General features: G+C 37.0%; 1 long non-coding RNA gene across 1 annotated transcript in view; it reads left to right on the top strand.

Annotated features, from left to right (window-relative positions):
• The first annotated feature begins 3,469 nt into the window (after positions 1–3,469).
• Positions 3,470–22,134, top strand: part of LOC311210025 — a 43,438-nt gene continuing 24,773 nt past the window's right edge. Inside the window, exons 1-5 of the long non-coding RNA XR_014618482.1 lie at positions 3,470–3,510; positions 4,010–4,173; positions 4,878–5,132; positions 10,382–10,462; positions 18,629–18,775. This is a non-coding gene — a long non-coding RNA (uncharacterized lncRNA). The remainder of the gene's footprint in view (positions 3,511–4,009; positions 4,174–4,877; positions 5,133–10,381; positions 10,463–18,628; positions 18,776–22,134) is intronic.

Genomic DNA, 22,134 nt, shown 5'->3' with positions numbered 1-22,134 from the left:
AAGGCTACCTGAAGTTCCTTTTTTTTTCCTGAAGAATTATACCTAGGGTGTATACGTTGAGATGAGTAACTTTGGTTTAGGCAATTCCAAGATGAGAATGCCTGGGGCTAAGGCAGGGAAAGTCTGTCAGTGCCAGAATATTAATCTGCTGAAAGGGCTAACATCTTAACTGCTGCTTCTTCAAGGAGTTGTTCATGCACGTGCTTTGATTCTTTCTGTTCAGAGTAAACAAAAGCACGGTGCTAGAAAATATCTTGACTCTGCATCGCTGTTCTTTCAGTTAACAGGAGAACTAGTTGAACCACTGTGAAGGTGCAGCTGTACCAGCCACCACCATCCTCAGCAGTTTGTGAAGTTACTGTGCCTCCCACTAAAAACTGAAGATAACTATGAGCTTCTGCCTAAAGGCAAGAAGCAAGTCACTTATGTTCTTATGAACTCCAACATATACCTGAGTATAAATTAGGTATTCTGTTTTCTTTGTGGGGTTTTATGAAATGATTATGGCCCTGTAAACATATTTTTTGTTTTGCTTTGGGCCAGCTCTGTTGGCTGATAGAAACTAGCTCCTTCCTTTTAGGAACTCTAATGCTATCGTAACCGGCTGTTGTTTGAATGGAGGGATGCCTTCCAATGGAGTTAGGGGAAAAGCAAAGTTGCAATTCCATTCCCTTGCCTACTATATATATACTTGTCCATGCTGAGCTAAGTGCAATTGATCCCATGGAGTCGTGCAGTAAAGTGAAAAATGACAGGGAGAAATCATTACTATGACAACCCCACAGTGAGCATAGGAAACATATGACTCACTGCAGCTTTTTGAGTTCAGTGAGTCAAATTCATAAGCAGCTGGCCTTTTTGGTTTGCTCTACGGGTGAAATGGAATAACAGTCCATTTAAGCTCTGGAGACTGCCTTATGTGTTTATAGGAAAAAAATATCCAGTGTGTCTCTCAATTACTTTTTCTTCTTCTAAGCACATACAAGGAAAAATGACTGAAACCAGGTCATGGAATTTGTATTTATTTTTTCCCCTTTTCTTTTTTCCTGAAGTGTTCTTTTTCTGTATTTTGGGGCATCTAGAACCTTTTCTCTCTGTTGTTATGTTTTATTTACAGCTCAGGTGATGGAGGCTATTAGCATTTGGCAGTGAGTAGCAGATGGTACACAAGGGGGCAGCTGCAGACAGTTTACAACAGGAAGCTCTGAGGCAGCCTCCATTTCTTTGTTATTTGTACGGTAGAATTTCTAAGCATTGTGTGATGCAGATAAAATAATGACTGTGAAATGGGTTGCGTACTGCCTGCCGTAAAGAGCTGCCACTTGATACATACTGGAATCCTGTGTCATTCCTTCCTATGTGTGACACTTCTCCTTATGGAATGCATTATGATAAATAAGAAACTACTACACATGTAGATTCCTATAATTCAATTGTCACACCTAAAAGGTCAATAAGCACACTGTTACGGATGACAGCCCCTTAATCTTCATTCCTGAAAGTATACTTTGACCTTCTCTCAGGTGACCTTATCCTCAGCCAGAAGACAGATTTTGTTCTGTTTGCTTTTAAACAATAAATAGAAACTTTAAAAGCACTGTTGATTACTGTTACAACTTACCGTTCACCTGACTTAGCTCTTTGTCATAACAGTCATTGTGGTTAATTTGCAATCAGCAAAGTACTCACTTTGAGATACTACCTGCAGATTTACATTCCAGAGTGGTATGTCCTTGTGCAGAATAAAGGAACATGTAAATATATGTCAAGTTTTATTCATTCTCAACTACAGACCTGTGTTAAAACATGTTGATGGGATTGCTTTCTCCAATGCTCTCCCATGAATTAAGTTTGTATGTGATTTTGTCTCAAGATGCAGACAATAGCCATTATATGAAGAAGTCCTTTGATAGGGAAACTTTCAGATATTTAATGACTCTTCTTATGTTCACAAGAGCACAAATATTTGCAAAGCAGGTTAAAATCATAATTGTGAATACAGAAGTTCTATCCAAAATTCTTAAATTTTAACATGCTCTAAAGAAAATATTAAACTGCAATGTTTATAACCAAAGTAAAATCAAATATGACTCTGCTAACACTCCTCATTTCCCATGCTGCTAAAATGCACGATATCTTGGCTCCTGTGCGTATCCCAATGCTATAGTGGCAGACATTACGTTATTACCAATGTACAATGTTGGGAAACACTTAGGTGTCAGAGTTTCTGCGAGTGATTCAGGCTGCTTGTGAATAAGTTCATAGTCCTCAATACACTTTGAATTAATAGAACTGAGAAGACTCATTCATTTGGAAGCATGTTTATAGACAGAAGTAAAGGCTGTTGTGCATAGATAGAATTACCTTGAGTTGTAGAGATGAAGAGCCAAATCTCCACTGTGACCAAGAGAAGTAAGAGGCTTTCCTCAATCCTAAGAAATCCTGAAAGGCTTTCTGTGGTTAGGTAAGGGCTAACTCCTTGGGGGACTGCACTGATGACACTAAATGTTGCGCAGCCTCTTAAAATGACAACCTCATCCACTTTTTGCTTTAATCTAGTAGGTATGGCACATCACAGGATGCCTGCTTTTAATGTAAAATCCTACTGAGAAATGTAAACTGAAGAAATTGTCAGTTAATTGTATCGTGACTGGCTGGGCTCCTGCTCTTGCCTCTGATGTTTCTGGCCAGATCACTGGAAGAGATGTGGAGTAGCTCACTCTAACACTTCATCCAGTTTGGTGATTGCTGTGAAAGCACACCAGGATGTCTGGTGTGGTGCTAAGTTCTCTGTGGCTTTCCCTGGTGAATGCTGTAAAACTCTGTTTTGGGACAGGTTTAAAACAATGCTAATCTTGCATTACATAGAATGCTCTTCCATTTTACTTCTTTGTAGCTCTTTGAAAGTGAGTAAATGACTTGATAACATTAAATTTAGGAACAAAAGCATCAGAGAACTTGTCACCATTCCTTTTCCCTCACTGGAGTTATAAAAAGTGGTATTCAAATGTGATCTAATTATCCTTGTTTATTGTTTAATATGTTCTGCTGTCTGATTTTTGACAATCTTGCCTATGCAAGTATGCTTACTTAATAACAAAAAAGCAAAGTCAGTGATGAAGAAGGCTTTTAGCAGTGTGATTCACATGTTTGGGATAAGGGGCTGAGATGCTTATGTCAGTTAATCCTTCAATAAGTGTTCAAAAGGATGCCAAACAGGTATGCAGTGCAGTAGCCTAAATGGAAAATATTTTCTCCATTTACTATTCTGAAGGTAAATTAGTTGTTTTTCAGTGAATATGGGATTCATCTGAAATTTACATGCAGGGCCCTTTTTTGAATAAAGCAAGTCAAATCCTGAATTATTCATGGTTTTCTCTCTCTCTCTCTCTGTTTTTTTTTTTTTTTTTTTTTTTGTTTTGTTTTGTTTTGTTTTGTTTTACTCCAATGTTTGGTTATCCTGGAAGGAAGGCACACTCTTTTTATTGCAATAACGGGAACATTGCACTGGTAATTATAGTTTTACTAATCATATGTATTCATTTATTTAGTTCTCATCAGAAGAATATTTAAGTCTAGTTTGCTGTTTGTTGGTGTAGTTAGGTTATGAGCTGTAAGCAGGAAAGAGGTCAAGTCTGTTTGCATGATTTGGTCCTTGATTCTCTTTTAGTGTTCTTGGGAAACCTTCTGGAGAAAGGCTCCATCAATTTTAAATAATTCAAAGTCTACAGACCATATGTTTGAACAGTGCTTGTACAGATATTCACATAACAGGGAGAAATTGTATGAAGAATTCTAGCCCTATGATTGGTTGCAGCATGCTATCACAGTTATTGTTTTGTTTTATTGCTTCATTGATGATTTTAGTGCTTCATTAATGTCTTTCTGTCAAACTAATTCTCAGTGCTACACTTAGAGGACTGCCCTATTTTGTTCTACTTAGAGTTATTGTTTGTTTGTTTGTTTGTTTTTTCCTACAGTAAGAGAAGGACTTGTTTTTTCTTCACAGAGAAAATAGAGACAGATTCAAAATGGTTTGAAAGGAAGAAGGCATATTTTTCACTGGTTTAAGCAGATCTGAGATCAGGCTTGTTACTATCAAACCTGAGAATTTGAACACATGAGCGATGTATTAATCCCAATTTCAGACTGTTATCTGAATGATGTGGATAGGTGAGTTAAATTGTTTTACTCATGAAATATTGAACGCTGAACTAAATCCCTTCAAGTTCTTTAGGTTTATGTATATGCTTTTGACCTATTTGAAGGTTTTAGTATGTGCAAAAACAGAGTGGGTGACCATGAATAAGACAAAGGGCAAATAATTGTGCTACGTCATGACTAATTGTGTGAATTTTAATAATTTCTAAACACAAAGACCTAAAAGTACCTAACAAAGGTTCTGCTCAAATTGCCATTAATCATATACATAAAGACAAGAAGAGTTTCATTCATATAACATTGTTCATAGAAATCAAGTGACTGTTATAACTCATTGCCAACATTATTAATATTAAGTCTTTTATTGGATGACAGGAATTTATGCTGAGGCTGCATATAATTAGTTCCTGAACAGCCATTTAGCATAAGCAGTTTCAAATATGGCAACCACACATCAATTTCAGTGGTGACTTCTTAACCCTGAAAGCTTACTTTTGTATTTGAAAGTAACCAAAAGTTTTTAAAGGTCACTTGTTTGTGTCTGGAATTAATATGAACTCATAACATCATGGGCTGGATCTTTTATAGGAATGACCTGGCAAGACTGCTGAAATTGGTGCTAGGATGCTAAGGCTTGCCATCTGACACTATAGGACCTGTGCTTCATAAGAATAAGACGCATATGACACTGTCATTACTCTGTTTACTCCCTATAGAAAAAAATGATTTATTGATGAAGGAAATTTTTGAAAACAAGAATAAGGATTGATTGCCCTGGGTTGGATTGCTGTGGGTTGACAGTATTAATAGATGAACATCAGTCTACTCTTTTGGTGAAAGAAGACAAGGAAGTGCATACTTTATTACTTAATAAAGCACAATAGTCTCTTTCAAGAAGTCTTGAGGCTGATTCTCAAGGAGCTTGAATTCATCCACTGAATCTATTCTCATGGAGAAGCTTGCCTCTCAAGGTAACAGGATGAATGAACACTGGATTGTTTGCTTTCTGCCAGTCGTAGTTCACATCTTCCCCCAGTGGTGCATGTTATAGCAGTTATCTAATTGTCTGTTTTAAAATGGAGTATATTAGGCCTAAGATGTTAGTGGGAATACTTTGTGCACTGGTATTTGGGAATGTTCTCCCTTTACTTTCTTCATAAATGATTTATCAGCTGCATTATTGCTTGCATGGTCTTTATTATGCCTCCTAAAAATTTTTTTACAGAACCCTGTTTTACTTAAGGGCCACAGAAAAGATGAATGAAGCTTAACATTTCACCATGAATTTACTTGAAATTTGTCAAGTAACTTTCTTCTTATTTCGTAGCCACTGGCACATCCTTAATAGTACCAGAGGGAAAACAAAGAAGGTAGCTCATCTGAGTTGCATATGCATTTGTCATCTTGCAGTATGCACTGAAAAACAGAGGCAGAAAACCAACCAAACACTTTTTCTAGGAAATCTTCAGAACGTGTAACAGCAGGGCTTAGACCTTCATTTAGCTTTGAGGCTCATGATCCTCAGATGCCTCTAACTCTCACTGGCTGGTGTATCTTTGGGTCCCAATTTGTTAAAGTTCCAATGTAACCTACATTTATCTCACTTTAAATCCTTCATGGTTGCTGTGCATGTATTTTTTGCCACCGCAAGAAAGTACTACAAGCAGTGATGTTTCTAGGTCCTTCTGCATATTGAGAAGACCTCTGAGTGTGTGAAAAATTATGTATCTACTTAGAAGAGAGTCATTGTTTTCTCAAGACCTATCAAGTAACAATTAATCTGCATGTACTTCCTACTGGCCGATATCCCTTCTTATGGGGTAATTACTTCTGTTTTACCAGGAGAAGGCTGAAACATTTATTCATTATACCTTGTAGAACGGATTGGTGTCAGAACAATGCTTAAAATTTTGGATGTTTCGTCATTTGGATTGATAGGTGCCACCTCTCCTCACAGAAATCACACTGGAAATTGTGCTCAGCATGCCAAAATGTCATGGCCTCTGTCTTTGATGGTGATGTCTATGATGATGAGAGCTGGGGGGGGGAGAACTGCAGGTTGTTAGGGGGAGTGATGTGAGCTGGAGGGGTTGTTGGGTTGCAGATTTGCATTGTTGCCTCCACCAGACCTGCTGTATACACTGGAACACATCATTGTTTTCCCTTCTGCTAGAAGCAAGTCTGAAGTCCGGTTGCTGGTGTGCTGTTCAGGCTACCCTGCTTGTAGGGTTGAATGAAGGCAGCAAACTCTTTGTGCAGGCACAGCTTGTGCATAGGATTGGCAAGTGGTGTGAACTTCACAGTAGGTAAAGATATGTGACCATCAGAGAAGTGAGATAGTACCGCTTGGCATCAGACGCGTTTGCCTGAACTGTCATGCTGTGATTTGCCAGAGCATTTTCTTGTTGTAGACCATCCAGTGTAGTTTTAGGAGCTCTGAGAAAAAAGAGAAGGGTCAGTGGATTCAAAGGCCTGCTAGGATGTGAGAAAGGTAATGGAATCTAATAAAATCTTTCCTATTGTATAGTACGCATGATTTCTGAAGGACAAGCAAGGAATGCCCCTAGCTCTGTCCTGCTTACAGAATGTTCATCAAACAAAAAATCATTCCACTTGCAACCAACCAGCAATGTGAGGAAATATTCTTTATTATTGTCTAATGTTTCCACATTCCAAATTCAGATTTTTTTTTTTTAATATCTTCTACAATTCTGCTGCACTATGATCTGGTACTCTGCCTCAGATTTCATCTGTGGTCCTCTTTTAATTTCCTACTTCTGTTTTTTTTGTATGCTCTCAGAGGAGATAACTTGTGCATCATGGATGAGGCTCAGTACTAATTGTAAGCTGATAGGATCCTTTTGAACACCATTCCCTATCTAGATTTGCTAGCTTTTTCTCTTGTAGTAGGGATTTTGAGTGCTACACAAGCCTTAGAAGAAATTCTGCAATGAAGCATTTGAATTAAGAAGGATTATTAAGAATAACTCACCTAATGGATCATTAATGTTGATTACTTATCAGGACAGCTGAGACTAGAATTAAAGCAGTCAAGTAAACTGTGCAAGAAAGATAAAAGATCCAAAAGAATGAAATTAATAATATTAAAAATGAATAAATAAGAATTCCAGCTTGTTTCCGGTGTTTGCCCATAAACAAATTCTATCAATGAAACAAGAAGGTGGAAAAGGGTAGTATTTCCAGTATATCTGCTTGGATGGCTAGCAATGCTGCTGAATCCTGGGAGGGTAGAAACTATTTCTTTTGCCCTGGACCTGTGGGCTCTGCTCTAGTGCGCCAGGATTACTGAGAGATTGGAGGTTTTTGGGTGCCAAATAGCTTGGGAATCATTTCTGAGGTGCCCTTTAGAGGCCTCAATTACAAAATGCTTGACTGATAACATTCAAGAAAGAGAAACAAATGGGGCTTTCTAGACAACCCGTTAATATGGAACAGATCTTGTATATTGGTCATGCTTTCAGTCAGAGCTGTTCTAAGAGGAAGTATTTTTATAGCTGTACACCTATAAAAATCACAGCATCTGCTGCAATTCAAAAGCAAGGTATTATAAAATTAAATGGCATTAAAGAATAAAGTGTCAAAATATTTTCATTTGATTACATTTAAAATGCCTCAAAATGGTTCATATTATATTTTTTGAGTATTTCAAAGGGGCTTTTAGGCAGGTAGATTTATCTTCTGTTTTTAGTTATATTTTGGGGACTGATGGATGGAAATGTCTATTTGTATGTACAGTTTTCTGTGGTGCCAATTAATTGCGATTTCAGATTTAAGTACGTCTTTTCAAGTAGTTCATCCTTCATAAAATGGTAGAAAATGCTAGCTCTGTACTAATGAAAGTTACACATTTGATTATAGGTTTTCAAGAAAGTAAAATGTTAGTATTTTCTATGGCTTTATTAAGGTATAAAGTCATATCTAACATAGCTGCAGCATAAGATCAGATTTTTTTAGCTGCATTTTTTAAAGTACTTGGAAGATTATCTGTCTTCATTCAATAAAACCGGGTTAGTATTGTGGAGGAAAAATAAATGTCTATAAATATTTAGGTTTATACAAGTGAGATTAATTATAGATTGTAAATGTAGAGCAGCTGTTCTGAGTATCTTCTTGTACTTGATCTATATTGAGAACTACTTTTCCCATACTGACAGAACACCAGCATTTCCAATATCCAGCTAGTGCTCTCCATCTTTTCTGCTTCATTTTTATGGGCAGTTGAGTACACATAAGTATTATTATTTATTATTATTTATTTATTTATTTATTATTTATTATATGAGACTGCTAGGATGCAGACCCGAGACCTGAACTTTTCTACAAACATCTGTTTTGTGCACTCTTGGGAACTAAGTCTGTTATAAAAGCTTCTGTTATTGATGTGGATTAATGTTGCTTTTGAATATTTTAGAAACATCTCTTCATTGGAGCTGCATTAGAGTAAAATTGAGAAAGATTTTATTCAGTCAGTCAGCTACAGAATATGTACTAATTCTAATTAATTACTTAGATTTTATTGCATAATAAAAATATCTTAATGGCATAGTTTGTCTATACCTACTGTATCTGTAATGAAATCTAAAAATACTTAAAAGATTGTTTAGATCAGCATATTCTTCTGGAATATGAAGGAACTGTCTATACTGAAAGCTAAACTGATCGTTGCTGCTTGAAATAATTTTTTCTGCTCTGTAGAAATTCAAAGGTGTTTGTATAGAAAGAGCACATATTTTGGTATGAGCCTGTCTCCTGAAATTGTTGGTATCTTTCCCTGTCCTACTGAACTAGATATTTTCTCACCTTGCACTTTACCTCCACCAGCCTGCAGGCATGTGGTCTCTACATGACTTGTTTCTGAAGTAGTGTAGTGTTGCCTGTCCCAAAGGATGTGTGAGGGGAAGGCAGTGAGGGCAATCCAAAACTGGTGGAGAGACAGGAAAAAGGGATTAACAATCTCTATAGCTCTGTTCCCATCAGTTTGACCCCCCCTTCACCCTCATGATGCCAATTAGGTTGTTTAACCATTGAGAAATGTTGTCTGCTGAGTTTGTCTTTCCTAATGCACAAGAGCTGTTTTCTTTTTCCAAAGATATGCAGTGATTTTAGGAACTTGCTTTGTTTTTCACATAGGCAGTGAGGAACTGAAGTCTCAATGAGCAATGGCATTTAGGCTGTTAGTGCAGTGTCCTGTAAAGGTACCAGAGTTAACTCAAAGCTCTCTTTTCTACTGATAGTAGTTGTGGTGTTTGTATGTCAGCATTTGAGCAAACTGTCCTAAAGAGAAACTTCCTTTAGGTGCCATGGTTGTTGGCTCTTCTGCTTCTAAAACCTGGCAAAGTATTTTGGAAGCATACCAGGAAGTTGGGGTATTTTGACAGATGGATTGAGTAAGTTAGTGGGAACAGTTTTGAATTTTGCTGTCACTCTTCTGCATCCCAGTCCTTTGCTAGAAGGTTCTGCCCCAGAACAGTGAGTTGTGTGTCAGCACTTCTGCCAATCTCATTCACAGCTTAGTATTTAAATTGCTACTGATACGTAAGCTGTGAACTTGAATAGTAGGGTTGCATGCATGTATGCTGCTATGCTCTGGAGTGGGGGCAGTAATTTCCTGCAAAGGAGTGAGATGGACAGCTAGGAACCTAATGTCCTTTGAAAGTGATACTTACCCACATCAGTTATTTTGTTGGAAAAACTTTGCAAAATGTTTTTTGAAGTAACTATATCATAGTGTTCCTTGTGTTTTCACTATTGCTGTCTTGTGGGTTAATAAAGAATAAAAGAGAGAAGAATTGGAGTGGGGGAAAAGATTGGGACAAGACAGAGACTGGAATGCTGGTAAGGACAAATGCTGATGTTGGCAAAGAGGTGATATGTTGAGTGCATGTTGATAAGTGACATTTATGGGTTATGAAATATCTGCAAAAATTGTCAAAAAAAAAAAAAAAAATTGAACCAGACATCTTCCAGTTCTGGTGATCTGTGAGCAAAACATCCAAAACCCTGTGGTTTACAAAAATGAGTCCATGCTTCATTGCATGATACTGATCTAATGATGAGCTTTCAAATTATACAATGTACACTTCTGATATATAGCTGTGCAGACTGAGGGATTTTTATTCTGAATTTCAAATTTCTAGTAGCCTTTATTTCTTCCCATCCCTGTCCCCGTCTAATTCGTGTTCTTTCTTCCCCCATGGAGACTTACTCCTTATTAAAGAAGATGCGAGGCTCAGAAAGACTCACAGGACTAGCTCCTTGGAGAGGATGAAATAAGAACAAGGTAAGCGGAAGGATTTCTTTGTCCAACTGTAGCCAGTAGCCAGAGTCAAATTAGGAATTGGAAACTACTTTCTAGAAACTTGCTTTTATGAGCTGTTGGCAGTCTGACCCACAAGATCCTTGTCATGGCCAGTAATAGCAGCAGGAATTTGAGAATAATTATCATGAATGAAATGAATATTTATAACCAGTTACTAGAGAAGAATGGAAAAACACATGCCACTTTTCCATCTGCATTGTTTCTAACTCATTTGTTTTGTTGATATACCATTTCCATTTTATTTCATGGTAACATGAATTGTCTTTCCCTTCTCTGCTTATGATTTGTAGTTAATCCTGAAGTCATAATTATACTTCTTTTAAATGCCTCTAGAGAAATCATAGTGATTTGGATGAGGATCAAATGCAATTGTTGATGAACTTAGTCTGTGGGAGTATATAAGGTTTTATAATACATGCTTTACTGATAACAAACTTGATTTATTTTTTTTTTTCCGTGCTAATTGTATTTGAGGACAGCTAGCTGGCCAAGAGAAACACTGTTTCTCACCATTTTCAAGAATTGTAATCTACTCCTTGTTTGCTAAGGGATGAAAATTATAATGATATGATAGGTCTTGAATATCATTCTATATGAAGTAAATTTGTACAAGGGAACTACAGAGTTGTGGACAAGCTTTTGTGAAGGCTATTTTATTCTAGGCCATTCCTAGTTTCTGTGATATGTTTAAAAATAATGTGCATCTTCAGCCTTCTGTTCACTTAAGAAATTCACATACTTCTGTCCCAAAGTCTGAATATGATCCAGAAAGCATGTGTTCCCTTCACAGACATAACAGCAGGAACTCATTGTAACATTTCTACTAGGGCATTCAGTATTGTTTTGGAAATGTAGAGGAATTACCTGGGTATGTGCCATTTTGATGATTATGCCATCTTGCTTGTATGGCATATGTCAATGTCTATCTTCCCTTGTTGTGGTTTCACTTTATTACTCTAATCCTGAACCTTTCATTTTGCCCCTGACAGTGCTGAGAAATGCAAATACTCATATTTGATGTGTGAGCTTAGTTACCTTTGTGTTGCTGACATCTTAGGATACAGCCCAAAGGTCTGCCTGAATACTGAGAATAACAAGGGAGGCGGGGTAGAAATGTGGGTGTGTGGAGGGCACATCTGGAGAGTTCTGGAAGAGTCAGTACTGCCATTTGCCACTGCTTGCTGTAACTCAGTATATATTCACAATAATTTACTTTTTGTGTTTAAACCTTGCTCATGCTACAGCTTGGTAGCTGCTTTCCTTTACCCAAGAAAGCAGTTCAGCTTGACACTTTTCTTCTTCATGAAGTGATCCTTCTAATACTTCTAAGATATTTTTTCCTGCTTTTTCCTAAACTCTTGAAAATTGATCCATCTCTACTTAGTGATCAGATCAATAGAATGGATTATAACTAAAACTGTATCTGAACGGAGCCAGTTAATACGTTTTAAAGAGCTGCAAATATCTTCCATTGACTTCAGAATCATTTATCCTGATGCACTTCTGAGAAGAGTACTATCAGCTTCTTATTTTTTATGTAAATGACTATAGATAGTCAATATATGCTTATTTTGAGGTAAAGCCATGTGTGTTTTTTTTAAGTGTCTGTGTTCTCAGAGTTTTTAGTCATAATTTTAGAGGGATGAAGGGCTAAGCACATTAGCTCTGTTTCTAAATATGTTAAAAGTTTGCCAGTGTGTGGAAGAAAGGGTAAGAGCAGTATAATCTTTGAGATTAATTGGAATGATGGAAAAATATAATTTATTTGAATGTCACCAGATAGCAAGGTGCAAGACAAAGTGCATGCAATGTAATTCAATATCTAATGATCACAACAAGGCCACAACAGTAGAGGAATGATAAGGATTGAATGAAATCATTTTTTATTTGAAGGAAATCATGTTTGTTCCAAGCACATGTTGCAAAATATACCTCCTCTGCTTTCCTGTTGACGTGGATCAGCAACCTGTGTCTCTGAACAGAATGTCAGCTCCTGCAGGCAGTGGTATAGCAAAATAGCTCAAATACTGTATAGTTTCTGGTTACTTGCTTCAAAAATGATGTAGAGGAAAGCTACTGTCTACCAAAGCCAGTGAAAAGAGATGAAGCTTTCAGGAACTGTAAATACAAGTTTTAAAAAATTAGATTTCTATGTTTTAAAGTGAGTAGATATTTCAAATCTCTTTGGTTTGCATGCCCTTGTGCTGATTAGTGATATTGTAAATGGGGAGAACAGGGAATGACCCAGCAATTCAAGTGAAGGATCATGCAAAAGGTCATGGTAATAAAGTTTACTGCCATTCTTCAGAGCTAAATGAGGTATTAAAACACTGGCTCTTCTTCCTTGTGGCAAAGACAGAAACAAGTGCAGGATGTGCCTTTTCTTGTTCACATTTAATGTGAAAAACACAAACTTAGTTCATTCTCGCCTTCTAATCATGTACTTATCAGTGGCTTTTTAAAAAGAAAACTTTAGTTAAAAAAAAAAAATCATTTTTCTGTCCTTCAAGCTGTGAAACTGCTAAGACAAGAAAGACGAGGGAAAGCTGCTTAGATTTAAATTTATTCATGAAGGAAAAGCTAAAGAAATCTGGGACTAGGAAGTTGACTAAAGGAAACTAACACTTAGTTAAATATTCTTATGGCTCCTGCAGATTATTAAAAAGCATATGGCTTTATGAGCTAACAGTCTGGGTCCTGTGGATTTGTGCTATTAAGCAAAAGAGTTCTGGGAAAGGAAAGGGAAACTGAAGGCTCTTTTCCCAAGACTGCAGCTGCCTGCTACTGAGCCAAGCTTGATTTTATTCAGTCTGAGTGTTGTCGTAGATTTCTGAAAAGTAAATCTTGGAAGCCTGCCTAGTTCATCAAAAATAATTTAAGGTGCCATGACAGAGGCAAGGGAGCTTCTCATTATTGTTTCCTGTATTTTATGACGTTGGCACACTTCCTGAAATAATCTGAGAATTGCAGACAATAATATTTTGGAGTGCTGATAAATAGATCTCAACAATGAAATTCATTTATTCTTTCCTGGGTTTTGGTAATATGCATTTTCCTCAGTAAATACCGCTTTTTCTGGAAACTATCTCCTTACTCTTAACAATAACATCACTATTTCAAGCATTTCTGTACAAAGAGAAAATATACCAATTAGCAAGACATGGAAAAAAATGTTAATACTCTTAGAAACATCTATGGACTGTCAGCCAGGGATTTTAAAAGCACAACCTACTGAGCTGCAGATTCTTAAAATAAATAATTTGAACATTTCTTTGTAGTAAACACATTTTTTTTTTTGTTTCCTGCAGACACTTTCCAACTGAACTTGCCAGTGAGAACTACAGGAAATATTTAGGAAGTAGGCAGATTTGTAGCTTCATCCCTAGACACGTAGCTTCTTTGGGGAGAAGGAGTCTGAAGAATGCAGTCTTTTTAAGTGCTTCCTTTTCTGATTCTACAAACATGAATCATACTAAGAAATCTAATTTGATATTAAAAATTAAAAAAAAATTGCTGTGTACTCTGCAACCACCAGTACTTTGAAAATAATGCTATTTAACTTGATCACAATAGATCTGAATATTTTTGTTACAAGTGGTCATCACATAAAAGTAAAGCATGGAAAGCAACACACTTGAAATTCTTTAAGCTTAAGTGGTAAAATCATTGACTCTCTATCATCTCATTGAAAATGTCAACCTTTTAAAAATTGAGCTGAAACTAGAATTTTGGGAATTCAGGGAGTAAGGCACATGAAGATTACTCAATCAGAGGTTCTGTGATGACTCTTTGTAGTAGGTTTACGTGGCAAGGTTTTGGTAGCAGGGGGCCATAGGGGTGGTTTCTGTGAGAAAGATCTAGAAGCTGCCCCATGTTTGGGAAGGGCCCCATTGTTTTCCAGAGCTGAGCCAATAAGCGATGTTGTTTTGCGCCTCTGTGAGAGCATATTTAAGACAGGGGAAAAAACGCTGCACCACACAGCAGCCGGGAGAGTGAGAGGAGTGAGAGAACAGCCTTGCAGGTGCCAAGGTCAGTGAAGAAGGAGGGGGAGAGGTGCTCCAGGCGCCGGAGCAGAAGTCCCCTGCGGCCTGTGGTGAGGACCATGGTGAAGCAGGATGTCCCCCTGCAGCCCATGGAGTACCACGGTGGAGCAGGGTTCCACGCTGCAGCCCGTGGAGGAGACCACGGTGGAGCAGGTGGCCCTGCACCGACGGAGGCTGCCGCCTGTGGAAGACCCCTGCCGGAGCAGATTCCGGGCCGGACCTGTAGCCCGTGGAGAGGAGCCCACGCAGGAGCAGGTGACCCGGCAGGAGCTGCTGCCCGTAGGGGAGCCAGGTTGGAGCAGTTTGCTCCTGAGGGATGGACCCCGTGGTACGGACCCATATCTGGAGCAGTTCTGGAAGAGCTGCTGCCTGTGGGAAGCCCATGCCGGATCAGTTCATCAAGGACTGTATCCCGTGGGTGGGACCCCACAGCACAGGGGATGAGAGTGACTGAGAAGGAGCGGCAGAGAAGAAGTGCTGTAGACTGACCATAACCCCCATTCCCCCGTTCCCCTGTGCCGCTCGGGGGGAGGAGGTGGAAGAGGGTGGATGGGGGGGAAGGTGCTTTTGGTTTTTGTTTCTCACTTCTCTCGCTTGTTAGTAATAGGCAATAAATCTTACTATCTTCTTATGCTGAGTCTGTTTTGCCCGTTACAATAATTACTGAGTGATTTTCTCATCCTTATCTCAACCCTTGAGCCCCTTTTCACATATTTTCTCCCTGTTCCTCTTTGAGGAGGGGGAGTGAGAGAGCGGCTGTGGTGGAGCTCGGCTGCCCACTCGAGCTGAACCACGACACTCTTACAATAATAAGAGAGCAATATGTTCATTCTTTTCACACATTGTTTAAGAAAATAAGAATGGCTCTGTTGCGTGTGTCCATCCATGACCAGAGGAGGGATGTAAGAATAAAGAAAAGCTGTAATAATACCATCTCTGACTACTCTCCCTGTCTCCGGCAATTTGACCAGACTTAGATAATTTCAGTAATCTTCAGTTGTGTTCCATTTCAGGAATTTGTCTAATCTTATGGAAACCTTGTTCTGAACCTGTAATGTGCAGTATGTTTGCTAATTGTTGGCCATTATCTGAGGCTGATGGTATAAATGAAAAAGATCACGTTTTCATTTAAGTACTGCACCCCCTTACATAAATAATAAGCTTTCTTCAGTGTTCATAAAAGGATGGGGTATAAACAGAGATCAATCAAAATAGTTACTTTCACTTGAGAAGGCCATATCTGGCACCTGATGTAATCTTTCTGTAAATTACATGCTCTGGACCTGGTATGTTGACAAATCTGGAACTCTTTGTTTTGCGATTAATTGTACAGAAAATCAAGTAAAGCTCAGAAATTCTTCTGAGATAGAGTAAAACAAATTATCAAGAAATTGTTGCAGATATCTGTTTGGATCTCTGTTTTAATTTAGTTTTAAGTACCATGTTTACCAAGAATACTAAGGAGTCCTAGGTAACCACCTGGAAGTAGCGAACAGTGATCCTCATATTCTTTTTGGGCGAGGCAGTTTGCCAGTCTCCCATCTGTAATGGAGCCACAGACAAGGTCTGTCTCTAGAATTACTCTTCTCTCTTGCACTAAGAAATAGTGCTTTAATCTTTGTATGCATTACGAACCCTGTGACTGTCAGGTGTTATGTTGAAATTACCTGGTTTAAATTTCATTTTTTTGCAGGTGACATTGTACCCATTGTCTTTCAGAGACTCAGAACTCATGTGCAGCTGTGTAGAAAGCTATGTGGTGGCTAACTTATAAAGCTGTATATGGTCAAGTGTTGAATTTTCATAGATTAATCTGTAGGTCTAGAGCAGTCAGCATTGTGGTGCAAAGCTCTGTGAAATCCCCTTGCTAATATCTTTTTCAGAGAAGTGGGTCAGGCAGTTACAGAAAAAAAAAGTACTACATATTTGAAGGATGTGAAGACCAGGGAGTGCAATTGTTTATTGCATTTACTTTTAAATTTTTGCATTTTACTTTTTTTTTATTTTCCTGCAGTATACTGCAGGAAAAATTATATGGGAAATGTGGTTCAGCAGGGGGAGTAAGGAGCACAGTGTAGTTGCCCACAATGCTGTGCTTTAGAATGGAGTAAGTTCTGCCAAGTGGAAAAAAAGATTCACAGGAAACACCTAAGTCTGCAGAAATACATTTAGAATGATGTTTGTGTCAACCAAAGTCATTTGCCATTTTGAGTCCACATCCAGCAAAAATGTTTATCATAACATAAACCATTTGTCAGTGTGCTTCCTGATTACTTGTGCAGGTTCTTTTACTGCTTCTTTTTTTGCATTTAATTCCTTTGCTTCATGTGTACAAAGATTTCCCAACCTATAAAATTTTAATACAAAGTTTTTTTTCAATAAAATAGGGAGAATTGTAAAGTTTTCAAGAGAAAACCATAATGGTACATTAACTAGATGTATCTCAAAAGCAAAACACATGCTTAGTTGTTTTTAAAAACTGAAATTAATGGCATAATTTATGTGTTTGACATTAGATTTCTAAGTAAAATAGTAATTCCTGGTCAGTCAGTTATATACTCTTGATGGAGTCAAAAAAAGTAAAGAAAACAGCCACACACACACCCCAAAAAATCAAAACAAATCTATTAGCTGTTATACAATCAAGCCGTGTGGCATTAAATATGTCATTAAAGACTGATAACTTCTTGTATTTCATATATCAAGATTCCTACCTTCCTTTTCAGTGGCAGCCTCTGTTACCATTGCAGTGCTTAAAGAAATCTCTTCTACACCTCAGAGACATACATGTAATTACATTTAGGCCTTGAGCCAGAGATAAGTCTGTGCCAGCAAAATGTTTCTTTGTATCCTGAAAACATAATATCAGAATGGTATTAACTGTGATGTGTTAACTGTGCTAACTACATGTGATAGAAGTAAATCTAGTAGCCTTATTCCTCCCCAAAGCAAATGGTTTTCTGATTGATGCTCCAAAGAATTGTCAGACTTGATAACCAGAGAAGAAGATCTTGATGACAAAAGTAAATTACAAGTTCAAGTCACCAAACCAACAAAAGATGTTTAACATGTATAAATAAAATAAATGAGATGATTCCTATATTGTAAACTGGATTGAGGTCTAAAAGCTTAAGCTAAGTATTTTGGAAAAACATGGATTTTACTTCCCATTTACATAAGGATGAAATGCTTCTATCAGGGGAAAAGATGGAAGTGACCTTATTAACTTGGCCCTCTTATTAATTTAATTATATATTAAACTTACATATTTTGATTATTCTTGTTAACATTATAACAGTATATTGCTAATTAGTTTATAAAAATAAGACATCTCCTTGCTTAAGCTTTTATTTCTGTTTTCATCAGGAAAGAAATTTTCTGTTTTCATCAGGAAAGAAATTGGGTTATAGTGAACTATACTGAGATTACAAATGTCAGCTATAGAGTTTCTTCTCTGAGTACTTACAGAAGTGATCAGACTATCTGCGTGGACAGTTCTTTCCAAATACAACTTTTCCATCTTAGTTATAATAAAAGTGATGGATGGACATAATAAAGAAGAGAACACAGTTTTCTCCCATGTACTCACTGAGTTTTCTGTCCATCAGACCAGACAGAGGAAAAAAATAGTTCAGACCATCATTATGTGAGTGTTCCCAAAATGGAAGGTGGCACATGAAAGGGAAAGATGGACCACATAAAGCCTGCTCTGATTTTTTGGATGCTATATTGTGGGAAGATTGGAGAGGGAGAAAAGTGGAAGGCAGAGAGCTTTGATTTTAGTTCTACCAAAAATAGGTAAACTTTAGGCACCTTGGCCTGACCTGTATTCCTTGAATGTAGCCTAAAGACATAGTCTGAATAAATGTCACAGCCTTCAGCTAGGAATGTTATGAAGTTTCTGTTACCATAGTAACAAAATTTTTTAGGCAAAGAGAAGCCTACTGATATAACTTAAGTACACATATAAGTTCTTGTAAAATGTGTGTTTTTTGTTTTTTGTTTTCCTTTCATTGTGTTTCCCAACTAATATGGTAATTCTTATCTGTTCCTAAATTTTAAAAAATACTTTATTTGCTTCTAGCTTAGCCTGGACTGTGTTTAGAGTGATTTCAGAACAACTGATTGAACCTGAAGTGTTCCACTCCTTCAGGAATTGATGCTAACAGTGTGACTATATTTTCTTGAGATGGCTGGCTCTCACGTTTCTCTTCCTCAGGACATCTGAATGGTAAGCAAAGCTATCTCCACATAGCTACCTGATTTACATGTGAAATTGATAATGTAGGGGTTACTAAAGAAAGTATCTTTCAATGGTCACTGTTAGCCAGGAAGTCTAGTTAGTTAGATTCAGTGTACCTTTCTGGTGTCACTAGGCTTCTTGTGACTAAGACCATAATATTATATCTAAATGAACTGGGATTACTAGAAAACACGTTGCTCATATGTATGATTAGTATCATTGAAATCAATGCAGGAGTTTTGATAATCTGCATTACGTGTATCAGTGCTTCATCAGAGTTACATTCACAGAACTCAAATGAAAAGACATGTTTAACTGTCATGGGGGAAAACATGATCCCAAGATTTGTAAGCTGAAAGCCTACAAGATAGAAATGAAAGCCTTTGAGAAAGATTGATGGTATTTGATATTTTTCTTTTGTTTTGTACCACTAAAAGTGCACATGGCTTGTAGTAAAATTTGGGAAAGGAAAAAAAATAAAATTCTCAGCCTAAAATCTCCTAATGCTGCATACAAAATACATAGTTCTAACTGATTGTGCTTTGCTCTGCTTTGTTAAATCTTTGAAATTGAACATACATGTTTGTGGTTTACATGAAAGAGTGTGTGTACATATATAGAGAGAGACAGAACATAGGTTATAGACGTGCTCTTTCTTGCTGGAATAACTTTCAACAAAAATTGTGCATGTTCGTGTTTCAATATACAAATTGGATTATATTTCCATTCAATTTGAAGAAATTAGTGCTGCTCCAGCAGTCATAGAAACAGCAAAGAACAGACTGAGTATAACCACCTGCAGAAATTCTGAATATTGAATACAGTTTTCTTAAGTTTCAACTTATGTAGGAAGGTAAAAAAGAAAATTTCAGAAGAAAACTTGGTTAGCAAACTACCAAAAATATCTGGGCAACAGGGTAGCAAATGATAGGAATTAATGAAAAGGGTACTCTGTGTTGTTGTCCATCATCTTTCAAATATATATTGAAATACAATATGTGAAATTAGTAAAAATAACTCTGATTTGTAACACTCAACCATTTATAACTTACAAATGAGACAAAAATCCAATTTGCAATTGGAATTTTGGATTTGCAAAAAACTCTTCTGCAATTAGATAAAAACTTCTGTAATGAGCATATGGTCTTATCTTGATGTCTTCTATTTATCACCAAAGTGTAAAGATTAAGTATTAAACCACTATATTAGGTATCTACATGGACTCTGCAAATGTATTAGCTATAAACATAAAATATATAAACAAGCATATTTCAAATTTGTACTTCTAATGCTGCAACTACAGGTACTGCTGAAGTAATTGCATATGAAATTAGTAATTGCATGATTGTGCGGAATTACCTGATTTGGTTTGCATGCTTGACTGTGAGGAATTATGCACATGAGTCAACCTTAGTAAATAATTCATACCTTGTCCTATAGGTAACTAATTCAATACCTTTTTTTTTTTTTTTTTTTTTTTTTTTTTTTTTTTTTTTTTGCGGTCTGTGTAAGAACACAGCATTCTTTTGAAATTAGCTGTCTTTCAATAGTGATTACCGATATCTAGGAATAAGTTTGGGTTTGCAAGCTTTTCAGTGCATAGTAAATATTACTCATTCAATATTTGACTAGTGTTGGTTAGTTCTAAATGGCACCACAAACCTCCTCTCGTTTTTCTCAACTGATTCAAATAATCCTCGGGTGCAGGGTACTGATGTGAATACACTCTTTAAAGACTTGTTTCCTGCATATATTTAATATGCTTCCCCTGCCTCTAAATCACAGGCCTTGATGTCCCGGGGGGGTCAAAATAATTAATAATGGGATTAAAGATCAGCAGCTTGGTTATTGACCATAGCAAACATTTACAGTAAGAAGTAGTACTTGAAGAAATGTTTTGATGAGTACCGTGGTAGAATTTGGCTTGAGATAAACAATTAGGTGCCTGTAAGGTTCACAGTATTTTAGGGGATCTGCTGCTATAAATTGGGCAATTATTGATATCTAATGACATTGCAGAAACTGCAGCAAAATTATTAATAGGGCATAGGGTTGACTACTGGGACTTGTCAATAAAGGACAAATTTAAATGAGACAGTTCATTAGAAAAATGTCACATGTGAAAGGCCCTTCCACATCCGTGTTCACTAAACATTTCAGAACCTTGGGACAAAACTGAAAAAATACTAAATATTGAAAAGGATTTTATTCCTGTTTCTAGGAGACTTGAAATGTAAAAATTGACAGCCTTTTCAGAAACACCTAGCAGTGTGGTACAGTCTTCAAACATCTGAAAGCAGTAGCAGGAATTTGGATTATTTGTATTTATCACCAAAGTGTAGTTTTGTCACTATCTGGATTATCTGCAAGATTTTCATAACCAGGAAATATATCAAAATAGAATTTGGTGTTAGACCATTCAATAACAGGGTGTTAATTTCTCAGTCTTATGTTGATATTGCATGAAACAAGAACTGTACAACCTTTTCACCTTGAAATTATTTATTTATTTATTTCAGAAGTAATCTAGGTAGAGGAATGGACCATCTTTTTAAACTAACCCAAAACACAGCATAGTCATCTTTTCATGGATTCTGGCTCTTCTCATTGAATAAAACTCTTAGTATAACAAATTAGTGTTAAATCTGTGCCAACAAGATCATGTGTACAAGCATACTTGAATTTCCCAGTGTATAAATGCAGGCAAGAGTCAGCTTTGTCCGATGGTCTGCAGTTTAGTAATACTGTTAAATTCAGATTTGACTCCTGTTCATTCTGGTCTGGGAGCAGGCTTAAGACTCTACAGCTGAATGTATTAAGAAAAATAGCCGAAGTTTCTTGACAAACATAGCTTCCAGTGCTGAAGTATTTGCTTTCCTGTGCGGCAAAAATGGATGCACAGACCTGTGTCCTTAAGAGAGCTTGGATGGAATGTCTTTGCAGTACTGAGTCCAGAATAAGATGGGATACACTGGGAAGGATATAGCTATATATCTACATCTAGATATGGAATTTTCTTTTAAGAGCTGCTACAGTTACAATACTTTCCCTAATTAATAGTGAAACAAACAAACAAACAAACAAAAAACTTAAAATATTATTAATATAGAATGGCTCTGAGACTTTGGGCTTTACTGGGAGAGATATCTCAAGTGAAATATCAAACAAAATCAGCATTTGCATAATGAAATATTTGTAGGCTTCACTGAGGAATGATGAAATTAAATCTAAGCAAATTCTGAAATAAGTTTCTAATTTCAAAATTAGAAGGTGAAGGAATAATCTCAGAAAAGTCCTCAGTTTTGTTGCTGCAGTTCAGATGGTGAAGAGACTACATCGTTGTGTAT

Source organism: Netta rufina (genome assembly GCF_964035555.1).
Source record: "Netta rufina genome assembly, chromosome: 5".
Taxonomy (NCBI): domain Eukaryota; kingdom Metazoa; phylum Chordata; class Aves; order Anseriformes; family Anatidae; genus Netta; species Netta rufina.
Note: the sequence above shows the minus strand (reverse complement) of the source record. Positions and strands in the feature narration are given on the sequence as shown.